Source organism: Eublepharis macularius, chromosome 3 (assembly GCF_028583425.1).
Source record: "Eublepharis macularius isolate TG4126 chromosome 3, MPM_Emac_v1.0, whole genome shotgun sequence".
Lineage (NCBI taxonomy): Eukaryota > Metazoa > Chordata > Lepidosauria > Squamata > Eublepharidae > Eublepharis > Eublepharis macularius.
In genome coordinates this window covers 72,632,905-72,652,814 of record NC_072792.1, presented here as the reverse complement: position 1 = coordinate 72,652,814, position 19,910 = coordinate 72,632,905, and positions in this window count along the sequence as shown.

Below are 19,910 nucleotides of genomic sequence, written 5' to 3'. Positions count from 1 at the left end.
AAACCCCAATCTAAGCCCAATTTAGCTTGATAGGCATGTCTTCCTTCCAAGTGTGGACTGGAGCTCCAAATTTGTTACAAGAGGAAAAGAACAGGGGGGAGGGGAGCTCCCAGCTCTCGCTTTCAGGGAGAGACAGCTGCTGTTAGAGAGACAGGGTGAGTGCATTGGAGCTTGAATTTTCTTTGTGTGTAGTGGGATAGGGGTCTACCCCTTCAGGTTCCATGGCTGCCACCAGGCTCTGGGGCCAAGCTATTATTTATTATTTGTACATTTCCTGCTGCCTGCTCAGGTAGGGTTTCTGGGAGTGGTGCTGTAGGGATCTTGATGACTGGAAGAGAGCCTGCTGGTCTTCATGAACAATGAATATGTTTGTGACAGGATCATGTTCGTCAGTGTTCATTGTTCATGGATGGCAATGAACAACAAACACCATGTTCGGTTTTTTTTCTGTTCATGCCCATGTCTATTGTTTATGGAAATGTCCTTAACACTATAAGGAAAAGTCCTTGATACTGATTGTACTAATCTCACAGTGTAATCCGCCTTGTGTGTCAGCGAGGTGGATTATAAATAAATAAATAAATAAATAGTGTAACCATGAGTTGGAAGTGACTTGACAGCAGATAACACACATACACAAACACACACACACAGAAGGAAAGGGGAAACAATGGGAGAAAGGCAAAATCAGCTTTGTCAAGACTAGACATGGGCACGAACAGAAAAAAACATTAACATGGTGTTCGTTGTTCATTGCCATCCACTAACAATGAAGAATGAACATTGATGAATATGACTGGTTCACGAACATGTTCATTGTTCATGGGGACCAGCAGGCTCTCCTCCAGCCATCAAGACCCCTACAGCACCACTCCCAAAAACCTTACTGGAGCAGGCAGCAGGAAAGGTACCAATAATAAATAATAGCTTGGCCTAGAGCCTGGCAGCAGCCCTGGAACTTGAAGAGGTAGATCCCTATCCCACCATACACAAAGAAAATTCAAGCTCCAATGCACTCTCCCTGTCTCTCTCTCAAAATACCAACACCAACTGTCTCTCTCACTGTCTGGAAAACCAGAGCTGGGAGCCCACCTCCCCCCTGCTCTTTGCTCCCTTGTAACAAATTTGGAGCTCCACACTTGAAAGGAAGACCTGGCTATCAAGCTAAATTGGGCTTAGATTGGGGTTTCCAGGGCAACAGCAGGAGTTCAGACAGAGTTCAGGCAGTCTTTGCTTCCAGTTGCCAAGGGAATTGATTGCAGGTCCCAGATTGTCTGCCTTAATGAACAGCAACGAACAAGGCTTGCAACGACCACCTGTTCATTTAGAATGAACTTCTTGTTCACGAACAGCTTGTTCGCGAACAGCTGATCAGGCTGTTTGTGGCTTTTTTTAGTTCGTATTGCTGTTCGTGCCCATCTCTAGTCAAGACCGTGACAACTTACAGATCCTAGATTTTTTAGGTGTAGGGGTGAGATTTCCAGTCATTAAAAAACCCCTCCTTTAGTCTTTGAAAGCTTGTGAAACAAAATCAACAAAAATAACTCACAGCAGCAGTTTTAATTTACAAATTAGATGTCAGGGAAACCTTGAAGTAGAGAATGGCACTATATTAGTGGACACTCTCCAACTCAGCAGAGTTGGTGACTGTTCAATCCCTGATCAAGAATATCTGGTACGAAGAGCTGGAAAAATTCAGGCACATGCACTTGTTCACGTTCAGTTCCTGGTCAAGAATATCTGGTAGGAAGAGCTGGAAAAATTCAGGCACATGCACTTGTTCACGTTCAGTCCCTGATCAAGAATATCTAGTAGGAAGAGCTGGAAAAATTCAGGCACATTCACTTGTTCTGTACTGTTGTAGCCAAAATAATTCTCTGCCTTTCATTTTGTGGTTTGTCATACCAAGCTTTACCTGCAGGAGGGGTTGTGTCAAGAGCAACAGCTGTTACTGATGATCTGGAGCTAGACTGTGGACACAATACAGCCACTCAGACCAAGTGGAGTGAGGTGTTGGTGAACACACTGCCCCCCCCCCCATCTATCATAAAAATAGCTGAAGAGAATAACAGGATGTAGTTTTGGCTTCTTATTTGCTGTCCCTCAGCTTAGCAGAAACCATCACAGCTTTTATTAAACAGCACCCATCTAGTATGTCTGTTGATGTCTGCGAGGAGGAGAATATTTTGTGGACAGGGCAATACTTTGTCATCCACTGGGGGGAATGATAACTACTCCATGTATAGTTTCTGCTTGTTCAGTTGCATGCCTCTGGCTCTTATTTTGCAAGGAAAAATATGGCAGAAGTGGCTGTTAGGCCTATAGCACAACTAGTTGGAGCAGAGTGCTTGGAGTTTACCAGCTGACTGTGCTTCAGGGATGTATAAGAAAATGTGGCTTTGTGCTCAACTCTTTTTGTTGTTACTGCATTAAGGTGAGATTTATATTGTCCTTGATGGGGAAAACATTCCCACCTAAAACTTTTTTGTCTCTCAACATATGTGCTGTTGGTGAGAAGGCTAACTAAACTGAATACCAACTAACATGGCTATCCTCCTCCACTACATACCAGCTCAGTCCCTTTCTCTACTTGCATTGTTGTACTTAAAATAGGCTAGCACTTACATTGACTTTAAGTACAATGCTGCAATGATGTCACTGTAGTTTCACAACCTTACTACTCAGTTATGTGATCCCATCCTTGTCCTGCTCGCATAATTTAAGGACACAATTGCATTCTTCATTTGGTTTTCCATTGTTTCTAGTTGTAGTTAACTTGGAAACTATTTATGTTCAAATTTAAAAAAAAAGATTCCTTGAATGTTTTTAAAGTTCTTCTTTGGAGCGTCTATAATAAAGCTGGGGATTTGACTTTCAGCCAAACTTAAATGGTAATCTGTAAACTAACTAAAGGATTTTTCTTCAGCTAGTGCATTTGGAGCAGTAATTTGTTCCCAGATAAATAGATAAAATGACTCCAATGAAGTAGTCGTTATTTTTTTTTCATTCTCTTTGTAGAAGGATTGTAATACTTCAGCATTTTCCAGGATCATATGACAAAGACTGTGTGGCTTGATGTATGCTACAAATCAATTTAGCAGTATCCACAAGATGTTTTATAATATATAATACACCCAGCAAGTCAAACAGAACCTGAATCTAAATCCCAGTCAATTCAGAGAGAGTTTTTTTCCCTTCATTGTTGAATTGGAATTGAGACTGAACTTAAACATCTTGTTTTGACCTGACTACAACTATGAACTCTTAAATACAACATCCTGCAACCTGTTCAAAATAAGTGGCTCAGTAATTCAAGAGTTCATAATACTTTATTGAAGGTGATAAAAGGGTCTCTTCTCTTGCTCATCTCTAAAGAGGCAAGCAAAAGAGATATTTCCTAGGAAACCATTAGAAAAGAGTGAATGAGTTTAAGGATTAGTTGTTCTCAGATCTCCTGCATTTACCTTGACTGCAAAAACAAACCACTTAGATCAGGACAAAGTAAAAGCTAACTTAACTAAACTGCAGGGCAAGTACTGATTTCTAAAGTCTATATCCCAAATGATGAACTAGGTTTTAATGTGAAATGTCTGCTTTGTTCAGATTGTGGCACCAAAGTGTTTATCAGAGTTGAAGGATGTCAAGAAGCAAGAAACTCCTTGTCAAAGCAAAGTCCATAAACATATTAGACCGTATCTGGATTCTTTTATCCATGAACCTCAGTGAAGTTGGAAAAAATGCAAAATGTGCTATCTGAATAGGACTCGGGTCCTTTAGGTCCAGCATTTTGTTGCCCACATCAGCCAGCCAGATGTTTTTCTCATGAGTAGGGCATAAAGGGGAAAACCATCCCCCATGGTCCCTGGTAATTGCTACTAGAAGGTATGCTGCTGCTGGACATGGAGGTTTCATTTAACTATCATGGCTAGTAGCATTTCATATTATTTCCTCCAATACATTTCCAGGCCAGTTCAAGGCACTAGCTTTTAGCACTGGGTCTTCTAAAGTACAGCATGCTTCTAAGTACTGCAATTTTCTCCTGTACTTCTTCCAAGGAACTCAGGGTAGTATACTGGTTCTGCCTTACTCCATTTTATTCTCACAACCCTGTGAGGCAGATGAGACTAAGAGTGTGTTATTGTCCCAAGGTCACCTAGTGATTGTCATGGCTAAGCAGAAATTTGAATGCAGTTGTAGTCTTACATTCTCAGCACTGCACTATACCACACTGCTCACACATGAACCTTTCTGAAATTTAAAATCAGCCAGAGGAGAGCTGCTTCATGTACCAAATTATTTAGAAGCAAGGTTGTCTTTTACAAGGAGAAATATATGGCAATTTCATTGGCCCTCTCCACTGGTATTCTGTAGAATGTAAAAATGTGCCTATTTCAACAGGTATTTTATTGTTGTTGATGATGTATGGCCCTACTTGTATCGCCCTACTATGTTTTGTTTTTGATATTGCTTTTATTTTATCATGATTGTTTTAATTGCTTGAACTCTTATTGTTTTTTATAATTGTAATCAACTTTGGAATCTTATATGAAAGCTAGTTTTAAAAAACTGCAGATAAAAATCAATTTAACTAATCTGGTTTAAATCCATTTAATTAGTGAACATCACCATATCTTATGGTTCCATAAGTTAATTATGTACAGTGTCAAGGAATGCATCCTTGGTGCTACAGTTCATTGACTCATTTAATGTGCTAGTAAACTTCATTGAATATCTGTTTCTTATTCTGATGAATGGGAGGGGACACTTTTCTCCATCTTGTCTTCCTACATAGACCTCCTGGGAACCTTGTGTATCTTGCCTTGAGTTTCAAGAAAGAAAGGAGGGATTTGAATGTAATAAGATGCATAAGGACCACTCAGGATTAGAGATGAGCATGAACCTGAATACGAACCAAAAAAACCCACAAACCAGCCTGGTTCGTGGTTCATGAACCAGTGGTTCATGGAAACTCGTTTCCACAAACTTCCATGAACTGGTCTACTGGTTCATTTGGTTCGTTTTAAAGGGCAATTCCCCCTTCCATGCTGCTGCAAAGCGGCAGGGAAAGGGGCAGTTTAAATGGCCATTTCCCTGCTACTTGGAGTGGTGGGGAAATGGCCATTTAAACTTTTTCCTGCCCCCCGCCTGCCAGCTGATAGTTTAAAAGGACCTGCTTCTTGCAAGTGGCAGGAAAGGGCCCTTTAAACTATTAAATGCCCCTCTCCCTGCCACTGCTAAGCAGCCAGAAAGGGGCATTTAAACCCCATAAACCATGAACCACAAACTGGTTCGTGAACTTGCCCCAGTTCATGGGGGTTAGTGGTTCCTGGTTCGTGAAAATGCCACGAACCATGGTTCGGGTTTTTTGTGGTTCATGCCCATGTCTACTCAGGATCTGAATGGAAGAGTGAACATGCTGAGCTTATCTGCAGACCCAGTCCTATCACGGGGCTTTGAGCTCCTTGATATCAAGGGATGACAGTGACTTGATTCATTTATCCCTTGAGCCCAACACATAGCTTTGGAGTAGCAGTACAAATTTAATTATTTACTTACTTCATCTATAGCCCACCTTTCTTGCTGAGACTCTATGCGGATTACAAAATATAAAAGCCATTCAATGAAACAACATACTATATCCTACAAATAATGAAATAGGAGTAGAATTACAGAACTGGGAAAGAATGCAAATAAAAAATTGTCTAAAGCATTGCATACTGTAATGCAGAAAGTGGATTACAAAAACGGAAGACAATGTAGTAAAAGCAAGCTGATACAAGCAATAAACATTGCAATCGACTACCATCTTATTCTCATATAAAGGTGTGTCCTCCTGAGCCATTCCATTATCCTCCCGTTCTAATCTCTTTATAAAAATGCCCTCCTGAACATATCTGTTTTGCATTGTATGCAAAATGATAGAAGTATGGGGGCCTTCCTGATCTTCTCAGGTGGGCCATTCCACAGGGTGGGAGCCACTTGTATGGGCCATTGCAATCTTACTCATTTGCAAGCAGCACTGTCAAAAGATTTTGCTCAGATGAGCGAAACTGCCATGATGAAGCATAGTGGGCATGGCAGACATGCAGGTGTGGGGTCCAAGGCTATGAAGGCCTTTGTAGGTAATGACCACCTACACTTTTCAGAATTATTCAGGGCCAATTCCAAGGATCCATGAAACAAGGAGAAAGAGGCAGGAAAAGGACAAAAATTCTCTTTTTCTTGACATGTTCCTCATCTCACACCCTGCTGAAGGTTTTTGAAGTCCCAGAGCATCCTGTAAAATGCATCAAGGGTGATCCCAAACTACTTCAAAGTCTGAATCATTTTGTTAAATGTATATGAGTGAACTGGACCAGACTAGAACCAATTATTCAATGACCTGACCTGACTAGTTTCCACTACCGGTCAGTGAGGTGCTGTCATATCCCCATTATTTCTAACAACAATGTAAAGGTTTTCCCCTGTAGCTGCTCCCACCAGTAAATCTGTTGTGAAACAGATGGGGCTTTGTTAGGCCTCAAAATTGAGAGGGGGTTGCAACTACTTTGTTTCTTCTCCTTTCCTGGATCACCTCCCTCCCAGCCTGGCAAGTGCCTGCTTCCTTCATCCCTGGCCTCCTGGAACAGCCCCCCTTTATTCTTCCCCATAAAACCATGCAGGTTCAAACAAGGCTGTGCCTTCTCATGAGTAGTTCCAGCACCCCTCCCTCCTACCTTGACCAAGCCAGTGTTCTTCATTGCAGCTGCTCCAGCCATGACTTTTAAGCGGCCAGCTTAGCTTATGTTGGCAAGGCAAACTGGCTGCCCCATGTAGACCCACCTCATCTCTGCCCGGCATCCTTTTGGCTGGTAAGGCTATGATGGAGCAGATGCCACTGTAATAGATATAGCTAGAAATATAGATGAACTATTGCTGGATTTGACCAAGAAAATCATAGAAGATGTCCTTGTATATAGAAACGGGGCTAGCCCAGCCCCATAGTTAGATATGCAGAGGGAGACTGTATTGGTTAAGTGCTAAAAAGATATTCATATGTATGAGAAAGTTATAATCCTTAATTTTCCATGGACTTTGTTAAGATAAAATGTATCAAGAATGAACTAATATTTTTTTTATCTAAATGGATAGCCATGTTAGTATGTCTGTGGCAGCAGAAAAGAGCAAGAGTCCAGTAGCACCTATAAGACTAACAAAATTTATGGTAGGGTATGAGCATTCATGAGTGCTACTGGACTCTTGGTCTTTTCTACTGCTAATAATTTTTATATACTTTAAGAAGATGTTTCAAATATAGATAACCTTGTCTAGTATTTGAATTGATGAGATAATCAGCCAAGAATCTGAGCCCTTTTGAAGCAGAACAGTGAGTTATTGTTAGGAGATGGTTCTGAAACGCTATAAATATGAGAAGCTGAACTGATTGGGAGCTTCTTCTGAGAAGGGGTTCCTTGCCTGTGACATGCTTATCTTTGGGTAAGATACCTTCTTGGACTCCTGTAATTGCTCTCCTTTAATGATTTATGCGCCCTGACCTGGATAGCCCAGGTGAGCCTGATCTCGTCAGATCTCAGAAGCTAAGCAGGGTCAGTCTTGGTTAGTAATTGGATGGAAGATCTCCAACAAAGACCAGGGCCAATTCCGCATGGCTTACCTGAAGCCAGACCATTGCAGGACGTTGCAGAACATGCCAGAAAAGATGCGAAAGGTCGCATTTTCTTGCGCAGGTTTTGCACGATGTTGCACAAAACTAGTGTGAGAAAATGCAGTCTTCCACGTTTTTTCCAGCATGTTCCGCAACGTCCTGGCTTCAGGTAAGTCGTGTGGAATCAGCCCATGATTCTGAAGGCAGGCACTGGAAAACCACCTCTGTTAGTCTGATGCCATGAAAACCTCACCAGGGGTCACCGTAAGTCAATTCTGAGTTGAAGGCACTCTCCACAATGATCTATGTAGTAGTTATAATGGATGGCATGATTTTCTGTTGATTCAGCTAATATTAAGAATGGTGAATAATCATATTTTAATAATAAAGGCTTAGAATGGAAGCAGAATTCTGTAACACCTGTAATATCCCTACATTGACACAGCTGGATCCACAGCATGGTAACATTGACTATTATAATGTGCTGCACATACAAAGCTCTTCATGGTCTTGGTCCTTCATATCTATGGAATGGTCTCTGTCCCTATGCTATGCCATGGCAGCTTTGCTCATCTGAATAGCACCTTCTGCAGGTGCCACCTTGCACATGGGCAAAATCAACAGCTGCCCATACACTGCATTCTCTGTGGTGGCCCCTACGTTATGAAAAGGCCTACCTGAAGAGGTCAGGAAAGTTCCTACTCTCCCATCTTTCTACAAACTATGCAAAACTGAATTATCAGGAGGGCTTTTTATTCTTATAGTTGGGCTGTACTATAATGGAGTGCTCTCAAAGAGATGCACTGGTAAAGGGACAGGGAGGGACTATAGACTTTACTACTATTATTGTAAGTACCGGGTAATTCCTTTGTTGTTTAATATGCCAGTCTTAGAATTGCTTGTACTCTGTTTCAGCATTTCTTCAACTCTATATTTGATTGCTGCTGGTTTGCAAATTTGCATGTATATACCCTATTCCATTGGGTAAATACATTGGGTAAGTAAGTAAGTAAGTAAGTAAGTAAGTAAGTAAGTAAGTAAGTAAGTAAGTAAGTAAGTAAGTAAGTAAGTAAGTAAGTAAGTAAGTAAGTAAGTAAAATAGTATTACTTGTGTGCTATACCTGGTAATGAACCTAAAATGCTATTTGTGGTGTACCTCTTGCCAGGAGTTAAATCCTTTGATACAGGAAAGCTAACTAGATGCTTAGTGCTTCTTAAGTGCATGCATGTATCTGAATCAGGCCTGAGCAGTGAAGGTGAGAGTAAGTCCAGACTTATGCTCCAAGCTGGACACAGTCTCCATCTTTCACTCTGTTCTCCCTGCCACCACTGAACTACTACTTATTTGGCCAGTGCTCCATAGATCTAGCTCCTAAAGAAGCAAGTTTTCCTCCTCTGCCTTATTATGCTTTTCACAAGCAATTACTAACAGCCATGCAATTACAGCCTTCAGGCTTGGGTTGCAATATTTCACAAAGGCTGCCCTGATGTAATGCCATGCTGCTGAGCCTTACATCATAACAGAACAAATGTTGAGATTAAAATGTGAGGAGCCTGATTCTGCCTCTAAAAGTGGCCAGGAGAGAAAGGCTTTGTCTCTGGGACTTCATACAAAACCCTTATTACTTCTTCCATGAGGCAGATGTGAAAGAAAGCAAAGTGACTATACATCCCTCGTGTTTGTAAGAAATGTCAATAATAAATCTGTTGCATGCTTTTATGGTAATGGTGAGTAGGGTTCAGTTGACAAATACATTCCAGTTCAGTGCAAGCATTCAGGAAAATGTACAAGTCACCCAGCTTTGTGCTTTCATAATATCCATATCCATTTTTATGTACCTGTGGGCCCAATTTCATCAGCTTCCCATATAGGTTTTAAAAAAATTAATGTAGCCTCTTGGCTGCAAAGAAGGTAGACTATAATTAACATTGTGGCTTGTATTTTTCTAGAGAGCACAATTTTAGGTGAATGTATAACAACTATTTGTGTATATATCTAAATTCTACAGTTATCTATTGTGTGCCATTCTCTAAAGTAGTTTGTTTTGGAAGATGTTTTTCCCATTGATTTGCAGCGCCTGATTCAAAGAGAAAAGCTCTTGAAACATACTGCTGTCTGCATTGGGAAGATTAGAGGGTGTCAAAGAAACATCTTTCATTTTTTCATATTGTTCTCCTCTATCCTCTCTGTGCCCCAGGAAAAATCTCAGCTTTTATCCTGTCAGAGTAAAGTCTTAATATTAGTCCACAGTATACTGAAACTACTCTGAGTGGGAACTAAAGTCACATAAAATCTGAGGACAAACAATTACTGAATGGGGAAGTGTAATGGGAGGACAGCCTGTGTGTCATCACATGGTATATGTTGGAAATATAATTTATCTTATCAAGCATGCTGTACTGTTTAGTTCCTAAAAAGTAGGGCAGCAGCCTGCAACAAAAGGTGTACCTAATCAGGAACAAAACATTTTCAGATGAGGGGTCCTAGTTTTAAAGAAGAAAAATGGTTTCTTTACTGATCTTAATTAATCATCATGCGGACTTCCGGTCTGGAGAAAATGGAGATCTGATGTTGTTCAGTCGAGCTGGGCAATCAGGGGCTCTGTTTAAGCGGGCCAGGTACATACTGATACCTGCCGCCACTCTTCTGCAGGTAGAAGAGCTGGGATGCTACAAGCCCTGGAGAGTGTGTGATTTCGACGGGGGGGAGTCCTGGATAAAGGACTTTCTCCATGTCTTGAGATCCGCTCTGAGACGGGGGAGCTTCAATCACTGCAGAGCCCTTTTTGAGCCAGGATCCGGCATAAGATCTTCATAATCCAGGCTTCTTTAAAAGAATTTGAACTACATTGAACGTAAGAAGCAGCACTGAAACCCACAAGGAGCAAAGCAAGGTAAAGATGGCTAGCTGACCTTTCAGGACTAAATTAACAAGAAAGAACATTAAAAAGTAGAAATAACTTACTGATATCACTGTAAACTGCTTTCCTGAAGAATTGTATGGAGAAAGAGTGGAGATTTTGCATGGAAATTGGAGGTTTCGAAGAGAAAAACAAGATTGTTTATGCATGCCTGTGGTTTCTGAGTGCCAATAAGAACTATGTTGGCTGAGAGGGGCACTGTGGAGAGAGCAACTAGAAGACATCGCGAGACTGAGAAAACCATAGAGAAATGTGAATTGGTGCCTACAGAGGATTTGGAGGCCAGAAGTAAACAGGAAGTGAAGAGTAGCTATTTTGGGAGTGGAAAAGAAGAACCATACAGAGCTACCATAGAGTTCTCGCGTCGGACATTTTGGGAAGGTAATTGTTGAACTTTGGTAAAATATAAGAAAAGGAAACAAATTAAAATTTAAACACTGCAGCGATTTAACTGGCAAGTTAATAACTGACTGAATCTATATGAAAATAAGAGTTGTTGATTGAAAACCTATTTTAGCAACAGAGCTCAGAAGCAGGGCTGCAACTTGGAGCAGATCCAAGGCTAGTCCAAGGATGACAAAGAAATCAGATAAAGATAAACAGGAGTGGCAAGCAGCAATGGAAGTTTGGGAAAAAAGAATGTTAGAAGGCATGCAAAAAATGGAGGAAACTCAAACTGAAAAAATAATTAAAAGCATGAAAGTACTGATGCAAGCAGAGATGAAAGAAGTAAGAAAGGAGCTGGGTGAGATGAAAAAAGAACTACAGGTAACAACGCAGAAAATACAAGAAGTGGAACAAAAGACTATGAATTTGAGTGGTAAGAATCAGAAGTTTCAAGAGCGTGTGATATTGATGGAATGCAAAGCAACGGAAACCCACCTGAGACTGAGAGGAGTGGCAGAGTCTCTAAGTGAAAATGTACAAGAACAAATTGTGAGAGCTTTGGCAAAGCTTTTAGGAAAACAGCCAGAAGATATAGAAGACAAGTCTGACCTTATTTACAGAGTGAATTCTGCTTATGCTCAACAAAAAAACTTGCCAAGAGACATAATTATCCAATTGTCAACCAAGAAACTCAGAGAAGAGATCCTGAGGGAACACTATAAAGACTCACTGGAAATTGAAGGAAAGAAAATTAGAATTATGAAAGAACTTCCCAGGAAAGTACTCCAAGATAGAAAGAAATACAGAGAATTGACAGAGAAATTTAGATCAAAGAGCATTAGGTACAGATGGGAACTTCCAGAAGGTTTGAATTTCAACTTCCAGGCTACAAAAGTTAGCATCAAGACAAAGGAGCAGATGATAAGGTTTTTGTTTGACAACCAAAAAGACTTTGGGGAATTTGGTAAAGAGTAAACCACTATGGAATACAAATTAATTTCTTGGAATGTGAATGGACTTAATGCACCCCAGAAGCATAAATCCGTTTTTCATTGGCTAAGAAAACAAAAATGTAATATAATTTGTTTGCAAGAAACTCATATTAAAGGACTGTAGGTTTTTAAAAAATGGATTTTTAGGAGAAGAATTTTTTTCATCAGCAAAACAAAAGAAGAGAGGAATTGTGATTTATATAAAGAAAGAATTGGAACCCAAAATGGCTTTTAGAGACAAGGAAGGAAGATTTTTAGCGGTTGAAATTATGCTGAATTTTAAGAAGACTTTAGTTTTGGGCATCTATGCACCTAATGGTGCCAAAGACGCTTATTTTAAGGAATTAAATCAGAATTTAGACAAAGTGACTTATGACCAGATAATGTTGATGGGAGACTTTAATGGGACTGTAAATTTGCAATTAGATAAAGAGTCAAAAAGGATTCAGAGGGGAAATTACCAAGATCTTTTTTTGATTTAGTAAAACAAGAAAATTTAGAAGATGTTTGGAGGAAATGGAACCCTAAAACAAAAGATTTTACTTTTTATCCAGTAAGACCCATCCTTTTCAAGTATAGACATGATCTGGACAACAAAAAATTAACCAAAAAAAATGAAATTATGCCCAGAGTGAGCTCTGACCACAATCCGTTAATGTGGAAGGATACAATGGGTTATAAGAAACCTAGATGGAGACTGAATGAAGATTTATTTCAGAGACAAATTAATGTGGACTATATTCATAAGGAAACTAATTTTTTCTTTCAACCTAATATTGGCAAAGAGGTACCAATACAAACAGTATGGGATGCCTACAAAGCAGTGATCAGGGGTAACCTGATTACACTAAATAATAAAGAAAAGAAAAACAGAGAAAAGAAATTTCAAGCAATCCAGGAGAAAATAGCTAAGAAAGAACAAGAATTAAGGAAGAGACCAGGAAAAAAGAAAATTATACGGGAAATTAAAATTTTGCAGGAACAATTGAGTGGTTTTGCAAACAAGGAATTAGAATGGAATTTTTAAAAACTGCAAGAAAAATCTTTTGAGGGGGCTAATAAGCCAGGGAAATTTTTAGCCTGGCAACTGAAGAAAAGAAAAGAGAAAAAAGTAATTGGCAGAATTTTGGAGAAAGGGAAAGAAATTATAGACCATCAAGGAATAAAAAGAGCTTTTTATAAGTATTATGCTAAACTATTTCAGAAAAAGCTGATTGACAAAGAAGTTATTGATCTGTATTTGGACAAGTTTAAGTTACCTAAGATTTCAGATTATATGAAGTAAGTCTTGAATACTCTAATTACAGAGGAGGAAATTTCAAATTCTATTGACTCAATGAAACTGGGTAAGGCACCAGGTCCAGATGGGATCTCAGCTAAATTTTACAAAGTTCTGAAAAAGGACTTGGTGCTGGTCCTATAAGTTTTGATGAATGATATTATAAAGAAAACGGAAATACCAAATTCATGGAATGAAGCCAATATTTCGTTGATTCCCAAGGAGGTCAAGACCTAACTGATGTTAAAAACTATAGACCTATCTCTCTCTTAAATAATGACTACAAGATTTTTGCAAGAGTTCTGGCTGAAAGATTGAAGGTATTCTTAATGGAATTTATTGGAGAAGAACAAGCAGGTTTTTTGCCTAGCAGACAAATAAATGACAATTTGAGAGTTGTAATCGATGCAATAACTATGATAAACACCCTGAGAAAGAGGTGGGTTTTTTCTTTGCGGATGCAGAGAAAGCCTTTGACAATTTGAATTGGGATTTTATGTTTTTAATAATGGAAAAAATGAATTTTGGGGAAGGATTTATAAAAGCCATAAAGGCAGTATACTGAGACCAGCAAGCGGTACTGTGTGTGAATAATGATTTGACAAACAAACTTAAAGTTAGAAAAGTTACAAGGCAAGTATGTCTACTCTCCCCCTTGTTGTTTATCCTGGTTTTAAAAATTTTGTTAAGGCAAATAAGAGAAGATCAAAGTATCAAGGGTATAAGATTGAAAGGTTTTTCCTATAAGTTTAGGGCATTTGCAGATGATGTGATGTTTAACTTGGAAGATCCAGTTCAGACACTTCCGTTGCTATTGAACAAGATCAGGGAATTTGGAGATTTGGCAGGATTTTATATTAACAAATCAAAGTCCAAACTGTTATGTAAAAATATGACTAAAGCAAAGCAGGAGGAGTTAATGAGACTTACTGAGTGTGAAGTGGCCAAAAAAACAAAATACCTGGGAACTGAGTTAACAATGAAAAATATAGATTTATATAAGAACAACTATGAAAAACTGTGGGTACAATTGGAAAAAGATACGATAAAATGGAATAAATTGAACTTGACATTGATGGGTCGTATACCTGTGGTGAAAATGAATGTATTACCAATGGTAATGTTTTTATTGCAAACAATCCCAATTGTTAAAGAGGTGAAACAATCTGGTAAGTGGCAAAGGAAATCGTTAGATTTTGTTTGGGCGGGCAAAAAACCAAGGGTTAAGATGAAGGTACTGTGTGATGCAAAAGAAAGAGGTGGTTTGCAAATGCCAAATTTGAGATTATATCATGAAGTGATTTGTTTGACATGGCTAAGAGATTGGGTAAACCTAACTAATTGTAAGTTGTTAACTTTGGAAGGACACAACAATATTTTTGGTTGGCATGCTTATTTATGGTATGACAAATATAAAATGGATGGTATGTTCTTACATCATTATATAAGAAAAAGTATTTTCTTTGTATGGCTGAAGTACAAAAAATTTTTGGAAGAAAGAAGACCTTTATGGATTGTTCCTGCAGAAGTTATAAAACTGCATTCAGAATATCAAGGGAAGGAATGGCTAACTTACAAAGACTTGTTGTTAATGCATGGAGATATAGTCAAAATGAAGAAAGAAGAGGACTTAACTTTTAAATATGGATGGCTACAATACCGGCAAATTAAAGACTTATATGAGTCAGATAAAAAGAAATTTGGTTTTAGAAGTGAAAATTCAGAAATGGAAGAACTTTTATTAGGAGATGATAGAAAAATGATTTCGGAATTTTATAAACTATTATTGAAATGGTATACAGAAGATGAAGTGGTTAAGGTTCAAATGGTGAAATGGGCATTGAATTTTAATAAAGAGCTTATGATGGAATCATGGGAGTATTTATGGAAAAATGCCTTGAAAATATCTACGTGTGACTTCCGGTTTGGGATTTATGGAGGTCTAACGCAGCTCCATTTGCGGAGCTGACCGGACTGCCGTTTTAAGCGGCTGGCGGGGTGAAAATAGCCCGCGGCCGACTGCTCTCAGGCGGAGAGCAGGCAAAGAACGCTCGAGACCCTAGGGCGCGTTGATCTCGGACGAGGGGGGGCTCTACACAACGGGTCCCCTCCCGATCCTTGAGGTCCCACCCTGAGACGGGTCGGCTACAATCTCTGCGGCAGTTTTGGGGCCAATTCGGCTGGCATAAGACCTACATACCCAAGCTTCGATTGGGGGAAGAAGTGGAAAGGAGAATTTGAAATCGAAACAGCGATTACAACCCGAGAAAAGTGAAGGGAAGGTAAAGATCACTATCTTCCGATACGGGACAGATTGATAAAAACAGAGTGGAAAAAAAGTAGACTTTTAAACTGCAACAGACTAGTGAAAAGGAGGGGAAGCTTCGGCAGGAGTTGTATTAGAAAAGAGACTAAGTTTAAAGAAGTTATTAAAGAAATCGGACTATTGTTTTGAATACCTGTGGCTTTGGAGCTGTGAGAAAAAGACACCATCGCGAGATCTGCTGTGGGAAGACGGGAGACAGGAAGTGCGTAACAACAATAGAGCGGCTGGAGAGAAGCAGCCCTGGCTGGAGGGCAGGAAGAAGGGAATCGCCATCTTTGAGAGGGGAAGGGCCGCGGCCTCAGCGGAAAAGGAAGTAGGCCATATTGGATTACAAAATCATAGAGAGACCATAGAGAAAAGACGCCCGACATTTTGGACCCTTTAAAATTAATTTATGCAAGAAGACCGGGACATTTGAAACAAAAAAGGTACTAAATTTAACGCCACGGAGTTAAGGAAGAGAGCGGACTCGTGGGAGCGAGCTAAAGCAAGCCCCACGATGTCGAAGAAAGAGTGGCAATCGGCAATAGAAAACCTGGATAAAAAACTTTTGGAGGTGATTAAAGAATTTAAAGACATGAAACTGGAGCTGATTAAAGAGGTTAAACAGACGGTAAAATCGGAGCTGTCAGAGGTAAAATCGGAGCTGTCAGAAGTGAAGAAAGGTATGGAAACAATACAAAGTGAATTACAAGGGACGCAGCAGAGAGTTAAAACAGTAGAAGGAGCGATGGAGAACCTAGCAGATACGCAACAAACAGAGATGAGGCTGATGAGGGGAAGGATGGCGGTTGCGGAAAGCAGACATATGGAGAAGCAGCTCAGATTTCGCGGCCTGCCGGAAGTGGAAGGAAAGACAGCGCAAGAACAGATGACGGAGGTGTTAGCTGAATACCTGGGGAAGGAGGAGGAGGATGTTGTGGCTATCCTAGATGTGGCATATCGTGTGAATTCGAGAATTGCAACCCAGAGGAAACTACCAAGAGACGTGATTGTACAATTTACAACAAGAAACATGAAAGAGAAGATTGTGACTAAACAGTTTCAAGATCCATTGGAGATCGATGGCAAGACAATTATCATAATGAAGGAACTACCCAGATCAGTGTTACTAGATCGGAAAAAATATAAAGGGCTAATCCAGATGCTGAAGGACATGAAAATTAGGTACAGATGGGAGCTTCCAGAGGGTTTGTCCTTCGAATTTGGAGGCGCTAAAAAGCGTATCAGATCTGAGCGGGAGATGGAGCGATTTATAAGGGACAATGAAAAAGACTTACCAACAAGATTATGAATATGGAGTGTAAAGTATTATCTTGGAATGTAAATGGACTAAATTCACCGAATAAGAGAAAAAATATTTTTCACTGGCTATTAAAACAAAAATGTGATATCGTTTGTTTGCAAGAGACTCATATTCGAAAACAGGATGTAAAATATCTAAAACTGGGAAAATTGGGCAAAGACTTTGTAGCGGCCTCAAGTAAAAAAAAAAGAGGAGTGGTGTTGTATGTAAAAGAGGAGCTACAACCAAAATTTATAATGAAAGACGTGGAAGCCAGATTTGTAGCAGTGGAATGTACTTGGAATTTAAAGAGAGTGTTGGTAGTCGGAATCTATGCACCTAACGGTGCAAAAGAGAGCTTCTTTGAGGATTTGAGGAAGCATTTAGATGATCTTTCATATGACCAAATAATTCTTGCTGGAGACTTCAATGGAGTGACAGACTTGGAACTGGATAAAAAGACTACTATGACACAAAAGAAAAGAGGACTATTACCAAAGCTCTTTTTTGAGTTGATTCAACAAGAGACTCTTGAAGATGTATGGAGGAGAGAACATCCTAAAAGTAGGCAGTTTACTTTTTATTCTGCAAGGCATTCCACGTTATCAAGAATTGACATGATCTGGGCCTCAAAAGATTTGGCGTTATGGACTAAAGATGTAGAAATAATGCCGATGGTAGGCTCAGATCACAACCCAATTATGTGGAAACTGGGGAAAAGGAGGAAAAGGAAAGCATGGAGAATAAATGAGGATTTGTTACAGGAAAAAGAGAATATGGAAATATTGAGAAGAGAGACAAAGTTTTTCATTCAATATAACGTGAACAAAGAAGTACCAACTGATAAAGTTTGGGATGCTTATAAGGCGGTTATAAGGGGCATACTAATGGACTTAAATGGTAGAGCAAGAAAGAAGAAAGAGGAGAAGAGACACGAGATTGAGGAGAAAATAAAAACTAAGGAAATACAGTTAAAAAAGAGACCAGGGAAAAAGAAATTATACCAGGAAATTAAAATATTGCAAGAACAGCTAACAGCAATGAGTAATAAAGAATTGGAGTGGAATCTCAAAAGGCTGAATCAGAAAGTATTTGAGGGTGCAAATAAACCTGGGAAGTACCTGGCATGGCAACTGAAGAAAAGAAGGGAAAAGAAAACAATAAATAAAATTTGTGAAGATGACAAAACGTATTTGGAACAGAATACCATTAGTAGAGCCTTTTATAAATTCTACGCTAAACTGTATAATAAGAAAGAAGTAAATAAAGACTCAATAGCGTCATATTTGGAGAAAATGACACTTCCAGAAATCTCGGACGCTTGGAGAAATAAACTGAATAGTGAAGTAACGGATGAGGAAATAAGTAAGGCAATACAATCTGCAAATCTAGGAAAGGCGCCAGGGCCAGACGGACTTACAGCTAAATTTTATAAGACTATGGCCAATGAGCTGGCACCATTCCTAAAGGAGGTGATCAATGGAGTTTTAAGGGATCAAAGGATTCCAGACACTTGGTCTGAAGCGAACATATCATTGATCCCAAAAGAGGGCCAAGACTTGACTAGTGTGAAAAATTACAGACCTATATCGTTACTCAACAATGACTATAAAATCTTTGCGAAGATACTGGCGGAGAGACTGAAGGGGTGGCTTTCGGAAGTTATAGAGGAGGAGCAAGCAGGCTTTCTGCCAGACAGACAAATAAGAGACAATTTAAGGACAGTGATTGATGCTATTGAATATTATGATAAGCGTTGTGATAAAGAGGTTGGTTTCTTCTTTGTTGACGCTGAAAAGGCATTTGACAACTTAAACTGGGACTTTATGTTTGCCACTATGGAAAAGCTACAATTAGGAGAAAGATTCATCAGAGCAATTAAGGAAATTTATAGAGACCAGACTGCAGCAATTGTGGTAAATGATGAATTGACCAAGAAATTGACTATAAGCAAGGGAACAAGACAAGGTAGCCCGTTGTCTCCACTGTTGTTCATTTTAGTATTGGAGATTCTGATGATACAAATACGACAAGACGAGGAAATTCGAGGAATAAAAATAAAGGACTATTCATACAAGGTCAGAGCATTTGCGGATGACATAATGTTAATTGTAGAGGACCCACTGGAGAACATGCCAAAAGTGATAGATAAGATCAAGGAGTTTGGAGATTTGGCAGGTTTCTTCATTAACAAAAAGAAGTCAAAGATACTATGCAAAAACATGACTAAGCAGAAACAACAATTGTTAATGGAAACAACGGATTGTGAAGTAACAAGTAAGGTGAAATATTTGGGAATTGAACTGACTGCAAAGAATATAGATTTGTTCAAGAATAATTACGAAAAATTGTGGATTCAGATTGAGAGAGACTTGATTAAATGGAATAGGCTCAATCTGTCATGGTTGGGTAGGATTGCAGCGGTTAAGATGAATGTGTTACCAAGAGTGATGTTTTTGCTACAGACAATACCAATCATCAGAGACTCTAAACAATTTGAAAAATGGCAGAGGAAAATATCAGATTTTGTATGGGCAGGCAAGAAGCCTCGAGTGAAAATGAAAGTTTTACAAGATGCAAAAGAAAGAGGCGGAATGCAACTGCCCAATCTGAGACTTTATCACGATGCAATCTGCCTAGTTTGGCTGAAAGAGTGGATGATATTAAAGAACAAGAAACTATTAGCCCTAGAGGGATATAAAAAAATATTTGGATGGCATGCATACCTATGGCATGACAAAGTAAAGGTCAACTCGATGTTCCTGCACCATTTTGTACGGAGAAGTCTATACACAATGTGGAAGAAGTACAGAATTTACCTACAAGAAGGAACCCCTTGGTGGGTGGTTCCATATGAGGTGATAGACCCGAGAGCTGTTGACAATGAACGACAATGTCTGACATACAAAGAAATAACTAAAATAGAAGCATCTAAACTTAGAATAAAGACGCAAGAGGAACTATCACCGAACTACGATTGGTTCCAGTATAGACAGATCAGAGATTTGTATAGCTCGGACTCTGTAAAAGGAGGTATACGAATAGAGAATTCGGAACTAGAGCAGACCCTTTTTA